We start from the raw sequence: 7,034 nt of genomic DNA, 5'->3' as shown, positions 1-7,034 counted from the left end.
CCTCCCGCCAGCTCCCAGTGAAGCATCGGCAGCTCCTGAGGGTTTATTAATCCCCTCTGAAACAGTGCCTGAGGCTCCCAAAGCACTTGGGCACTTCTCAGCCTGGAGCCCAGGCTTTGGCTGGAGCCAGGAGCAGAGTCTGTCAGTTCCTGAGCACAGGAGGATTTAAAGGGTGAAACCTGCATCAAACTGGGCAACATCTGTACATGACTTTCTTGAAAGTCTGCTCTCAAGGATACCCAGGGCTTCCGACACGATTTGGTTTAGCTCTGTTTAAACACCAGCCTCCAGCAGACATCGATTCCTGGCAGTCCCTGGGTGACCATAGAACACAAGGTTTGCATTGTCTGGGCAGCCTCTCACCTCCTGCCATGCAAATGGGGGTTTCAAATAACGCCCAGAGAGTGGCTTCTGTTGGAATGGCTAAAACATATCCTGAAGGAGGGCAAAAATGGATAAAACCACCAAAGGAGACAAGAGCATGGCATGAGGTGGAGGAACCTCCTCAGAAAGGCCACCTGAGCCCAGCCAAACCACCCAGGTGACCACAAGAGATGACCATGACCAGGATGACCCATCCCTGCAGGTCCAGACCCATCCCTCCAGATCCATGTCTGCCTCCTGCCGTCCCCTGGCCGTGACTCTGCCACCCCCAGCCTGGCACCCCGTGCTGCTGTCTGTCCCTCCCACGGTGCCCTCAGCACCCGCGCGCTCCCGTCCACACGCTGCCTTTTTACCATTTCAGACTTCAGTGGACTGCTTTTAATTCATCAGACTAATTCCAACTGCAATACCCTGCCAGAGATGGAGAATGGGCTTGACAAACATCCCTCGCTCTAAATAGAAGATTGTATTAGATTCAAGCAGCTCAGAGTAGTAAATTTAGGTTTTATCTCCGTCAGATCCATCTTGGTCCCTTCCTGCTCCAGACACCCCGCTGGGTTCCTTTTGTTTAAAGGTGACTGGCAAAGGGGAAGCAGAAATGAGAGCTCTGCCTTGTGTGCCCGGGCTCTTTCCACTCTACAGAGTCAAGGAAGTAGGAAAGGTTATTGCCTGAAATAAAAATAGAACTATTTTTCTGCCTCTTCCTCAGAAATTCAGCTCTTGTTTGGAGCAGGAAAATCTCACTGGTTGGGGATGGACAGGCAGGGCAAGCTGGAGCAAATGGCCTGGTGGCACCTCTAAACTCAGCCTTTGTGCCCACCTGGGGATGGTCCCTCGTGGCGCTGTCACGGAGCCTGGGGAAGGAAAGGGCTCTGGGACTGCTCAGAACCTGTCCCACGTTCCTGGGGAACGCTGGGGACTCTGCCACACTCGCTCAGGGCCTGCTGCTCAATCAGGGTTCAAATCCACCCTTCCCACCTGCACCAGCCTCAGGGCTCACCTCCAACACCTGCCCGCGTGGGGAGGGACAAGCTTGGCACTGCCTGCCCTTCCTGGGGGAAGAAAGAGGGGGGAAAATGCCAAAGAGGCCTTTTCATCCCCACAAAGAGGAACTCAAATGCAGCGATTCCCTTTAGAAAAGAAGCCCTGGTGCAGGTCACCTTTAATGGGAGTGAGGGATTCCAGGTGAGCGATTCCCTGACCGTGCCTGCCAATCCTGCCAAGGCCTTTTGTCACCGGGCTTCAAGAGCGCCTGGAGCCCAGCCCTCCGAGCTGAACTGCACAAAGCACCGGCTCACACCGACTGCTGATCTCAGAAACAGCCCCTCGCCCCCCTTCTTAATCTCAGCGTTCCCAGAATGAAATGCAAAAGCCAAACCTGGGCACCCAGCCCTTCCCCTCGCAGAGCGCTGCTCCTTCCCTGCTCAGGCATCCAGCGGGACGCAAATCCGGCCTCGGGCAGCACAGGAGGCTCAGGGAGGAGGTGCGAGCTGCCATGGAAGCTCCATCCTCCCGCTGGGATCAGCTCCCAGCCGCTCTCCCTGGATCCCAGGCTCTGCTGTGTCTCCAGGCTGCTCTTGGGAGCGCTGGAGATGTGAAGGGCTGGGCCCAGGAATGATCCGTCCGTGCCAGGATGCATTCCCTGAGAGTCAGCAAAACTTTTCAGCCCTTCATTTCATTCTATTATTTCTGCTGATGGCACTATAAATAATTACTCCCCACCCTCTCTGTGTGCTTGAGCTGCTTTGCTGAAAAAAGACGCACATTTTGTTCATCTTTCAACACCCTGCTCGTGTTTTTTGGTGGTTTGCAAACCCTGCTGTGTGTTCTCCAGCTCTGCAGGATGGAGGGAACAGGTTCCAGGGGCCTCGCCCGAGGAGAGTTTGCCTGCAACCCCGCTCAGACCACGGGAACAGGGTTTTTTAACTTTCAGGCACTTTCAGGTTTCCTTGCCAGGTCATTTTCTTCCCTTGGAGCTGGGAACAATGGAGCCATTATCCCACCTCCCGGTCACAAGGGACAAGCTCCTGCCTGATGTCACCGAAGTCACAGATGGCTAAAGCACTACCATGGGCACGGGAACTGCTGAGGAAAGCAGGGAAAACCAACAGCCCCAAAGCCCTGGGGTGCCAGCATCCCTCTGCCTGCGCAGCCCCGCGCTCCGTGAGCTCAGCACGGAGCTGTGCCGTGGGTTTCCCTCTGTCCGGGCCCCTCTGCTTCTCCGTGCAGGCTCCGTGCCTCCTCCTCCCCGAGTTTCAATCCTTCAACTGCTCAAGGCAAAGTGTTTTGCTGCCCACAAACCACCTGATCCCTGCAGGTGCTCCTGCTCAGGCGCTCATTCTCCGACCCACGGCTCCGCTCTCCCTGCTCACTCCCAACTTCCCCGTCCCGTCTCTCCCTCGTTTATGGCAGACACCACTGGTGAGGAGAAAAACCCCCATTTTCCTGATGCGGTTGTGCAGCCCCGCAGTCCTGTGGGCTTTGGGTCGTGCTGAGTTCACAGGATTCCCTCCCCAAGCCCTTTGCCCTGGCAGATGAAGGCGAGGCAGAGTTTTCCCGGTGGATTAAGAAAAGCGGGATTTTTTTGCTGTGCTAACGCCTCAACACGCAGAACATAAACAGCTCCTCTCCTGATTTCCTGAGAGGTGGCCACCATCGAGCACTTCTCAAGGAGATTAGTGGCTGCTTTTACAATCCTATTTCAAGCCTCGAGGAGGCTGCTATTTGTCAAAAGTGTTATTAACCTCCGATAGGCACCAGGATGAATGTTTGCTGGCACAGCCTCCGGGATCCAGGCAGGAGAGAGGCTCCCAGGGACGCAGCCTCACCTGGGACCCGGCTGCAGAGAGCCAGGCGGGCTCTCATTCAGGTCAGGGCACCTTAAGGATGCACCCGCCTGAGACGGCGACGAAGGAACGACAATCCATAATTTAAGGGAAAAGCTACGTTGCGTGGAGGTATAAACAGAGAGATCACTCGGCTAAGGAGGAGAGGGGGAGAGGAAAATCACCGGCTGAGCGGGGCAGTTCACAGTTAAATGTTCTCTGGGCACAGGGCTGCTGCTGAAGGGCGATTTGTCAGCCCGGCTGGGGCTGGGGTGGGTGACAGTGCTGGGGAGAGGAGGCTCCGGCGTGCAAACGACGCTGTCGTTCCCAATAACCCGGGATTCGCTCCCCGAGGCTCTCCAGAACTGCGCTGCATTGCGAGTGCAATGCGCATGGAAGGATGTGGCAAAACTCCCCTAACCTGGGGGAGACCGGGGACGGCGAGGAGCCGAGCGGCGGCAGCGCGGCGGGGACCAACTTCTGCCGTGATTTATGGGCCAGGCATCCCAACTTATCTTCTGCCGAGCGGCAGCTCTGGGGTTTAAGCAGCGACGGGAAAAAAGCCACAACTCAGGGTCATGCACTCAATTATTTAAAAGGGAAGGAGGGGAGAGGGAAGCGAGCGGAGGTGGCAGGACAGCAGCCCCGGCCCCAGGTGCGTGGTGGGAGGGGAGGGTTGGGTTGGGTTCCTCCTGCCCCGGCCCCGCGTGAGCCACAGCGACGCGTTAGACTTTCTCCCTGGTACAGCAAAACACACGGGAAAAGCAGGGGGATGCTTCCAGCTGCCAGCCAGGAGAGGGGAAAGCCGTGCCCGCAGCCCCGTCCCTCCGTGCGTACCTCCTGCCGCCGGTGCCCGCTGCGCCGCTGTCCCCGTCCATGCCGCCTGCCGGAGAGAGAGCCCGAGGTGTCCTGGGGAAGCGCGGGCGGCTGCCGTGACTTGGGAATACAGAATTGGTACAAGCTTTAATTAAAAGAGTCTGAAGGCTCTCTCCTGCTCGCTCGTCCTTTTTTTGCAGTACCGGATCGGATTTAAAGGGCTAGAACCCCAATTTGGCACTGCTGCTGCCCCCGGAGCGCCGCGCTGCCGCCGGGCCTGCCAGCGCCAGCAGCCTCCTGCCGCCCGTCGGGGGCATCCTGGCAGCCCGCGGGGCCCGATCCGGCAGCACCGGGGGCTGCGGTGGCAGCAGCGACAAACTGGAAATCACGGCTCCCTCCAGGCACGGTGGGTGGCGAGAGGGGATCCCACAGGCAGCGGGGCGGGCAAGGGCAGCCCGAGCGCTCTTGAGGGTGCACGGAGCAAAGTTTGTGCTCTACCAATGCTCTGAAGAGTCTGGAGGAGGAGGATCATGTCCCTCTGTCCTGTGGCAGTGCCCAAAGGCGTCGCCCTCCCAGTGCCAGCCCTGGGTGGAGCGGGGTTGTTGGGAAGGGCTGCGTCACCCAGGGCAGTGGGGAAGGGGAAAGGGAAGGGCTGCGTCACCCCAGGGTGGTGGAAAGGGGAAAGGGAAGGGCTGTGTCACCCCAGGGTGGCGGGGAAGGGCTGCATTACCCCAGGGTGGTGGAAAGGGGAAGGGGAAAGGCTGCGTCACCCCAGCCCAGCTCTGCAAGACGGGGTCCTCGGCCTCCTGCCTGCATCCCGTGAGCAGGGAAGCAATTCCATTTGGATTTGGAGGCCCCTTGCTGGTGCCAAGTCAGCGGGGAGACAACCTGGCGCTGGCGGCGTGCGAGTGACGCTGATCCCTCCTTCATTCAGCTCCAGGTCCCTCTCCAGATCCAGTCTCTCTCCAGATCTCCATGAAAGCACCCGTCTGCAACAGAGCCCCTCGGGCTGCTTGGCAGGGCAGGGATGGCCAGCACACGGTGTCAGCCTTCCATCCAGCCTTCCCAAAAAGGGGAAGGGGATGAAGAGCAGGGTTTCCTCCTTGGCCCAGATATTGAGCTCGAGTGAGGAAAACCAAATGAAACAAGTAGCACATCTTTCTTCTTCTTCTTCATCTTCTTCTTTTGCCCGGTTTGACCCCAAAATGCCGCCCTCCCTCCCCGAGGCCGGCTCGGAGCATCCCGCTCTGGGTGTCCAATCAATCCGTGCCGTGCTCTCCGCGCTGACCCGCATGTTCTGGCTTCCTCTCGCCTTATTAATTACACCAGGGGTGGTGCCAAAAGGAAAAGCTGGTTCTAATTCCATGCTGCAGCCCAGCTCCAAGCTGCTGGGATAATTAGCAGGTTATTAATGAACGAGAAGATTCCCACCATGGAGGGAGGAAGGATGGGGAGGGAGGGGAAGCACAATTTGGGCCTGGTTTGAAAAAGCGCACTGGAGTCAGAGGCTCTGTCCTTCAATCCAAGGCTTGGAGCTGCCTTCAGTGCCCGGGAAGACGCTCCCAGCCCTGGAGCTGCCGGACGGATCCGCAGAGCAAAATCCAAGGATTCTGCTTGGCTGGGGGCCACACTCAGAGAGGAATGGCTCCGTCTCACAGGCACAGCCCGCGGACATCCATCTGGCTCCGGGCACGGAGAGGAAGCGGCTTTGGAGCCTCCTTCCCCACCAGTCCCGGGTGACGCTGACTTGGGGCTGTGGGGTTTGGTGGAGCACCACCATCACCATCTGCCAGGGCTCCTGCTGGGGGCCGGAGGTGTCACCCCAAACACTTCTCTCTGAACCCCTCAGAACCTGTGGGAACAGCACAGGCTTCCTTCAAAATCAATCCGATACCAAGCCTTGGTACCATTTGCCTGAGTTTAGGCACCAGCTGAAAATTCCTGGGAAAGGCATCGCCTGGCAGAGCCTGGTGGGAAAGTGCTTCCCTAAATACTGAGGGGCAGCAGGCAGGGGTGAGGTTCCAGCAAAACCAGGGTGTCCTCAGGGGCTCCAGCCCGAGCTGCTGCCATCTCGTGTGTCTCTCCAAGGCATGTGGTTGTTGTTCCTTTAATTATTAATCCTTGCATTGACGTAATCAAATGTGCCCAAGCTTTTAACGGATGCCTCAATGTAAAAAATGAAGAATAAATTTCTTTCCCTCCCTTAAAACTTGTCTCAATCCCATGACCAATTTTATTGCCGTTCTGCTCTAATTTTAAATATAACGAGAAACATTAAGGTTTTCAATTAAAAGATCCCTTCCTTCAGATATTGGAACATAGCCTGAAGTGCAGACCACGTGTGATATTTTTCACTGGGATGGTGTGGGCTAAATCTGATTCCCAGATCAAACACAGTCAGGCTCAGGCTTGCAGTTGGCCAGGCTGGAGAGGCTGAGCTGTTCCACTTTGGGAAGAGCCTCAGCCTTGTTTGTGTTTTCAGCTGACTCCTTGTGTTTCTGAAACGAGCCCTGCATTTACTCCTTCTGCTCTGCCAGCCTGGAAGTCTGTGGTGCGGGGCAAATGAACCTCACGATGCCACCCTGGAATTGTGGCATTTTGGGCTTTTGACTGTGATGTATTTGTTTTTTCCCTTTAGAATGAGCTGATCCACGGACAGAACACAGGAGGTGTTCCTTGTGCAGTGAGCTCAAACCTCAGCTTGATGCCACCCTGGCATCGTGGCATTTGGGGCTTTTTGACTGCAAATATTCACTTTTCCCTTTCCTTTAGAATGAGCTGGATCCACGGCCACAACAAAGCGGAATCTTCCTTGTGCCATGAGCTCAGCCCCCTGGTTTGCCACAGCTCCAGGGCTGGGTTCATCACACACCTCTAATGTGCCGTTCGGTTTGCTCGCGTGTCCTTTTCCGCAGACCCTGAATCTTGCACTTGTCCTCCCCCTGAGCGCTGCAGGTGACCCCATGCAGGGCTGTCTCCTCGGGCCAGGTCCCCCACAGGGTTTGCAGC

General features: G+C 56.9%; 1 long non-coding RNA gene across 1 annotated transcript in view; it reads right to left on the bottom strand.

Annotated features, from left to right (window-relative positions):
- The window catches only part of LOC108446974, an 11,157-nt gene extending 5,113 nt beyond the window's left edge, over window positions 1–6,044 (bottom strand). Inside the window, exon 1 of the long non-coding RNA XR_001862319.1 lies at window positions 1,763–6,044. This is a non-coding gene — a long non-coding RNA (uncharacterized LOC108446974). The remainder of the gene's footprint in view (window positions 1–1,762) is intronic.
- Between the last annotated feature and the right edge of the window lie 990 nt (window positions 6,045–7,034).

The sequence above is a fragment of the Corvus brachyrhynchos genome, unplaced genomic scaffold, assembly GCF_000691975.1.
Source record: "Corvus brachyrhynchos isolate BGI_N302 unplaced genomic scaffold, ASM69197v1 scaffold15, whole genome shotgun sequence".
NCBI classification, from domain to species: domain Eukaryota; kingdom Metazoa; phylum Chordata; class Aves; order Passeriformes; family Corvidae; genus Corvus; species Corvus brachyrhynchos.
This window is presented reverse-complemented; position numbering and strand designations above follow the sequence as displayed.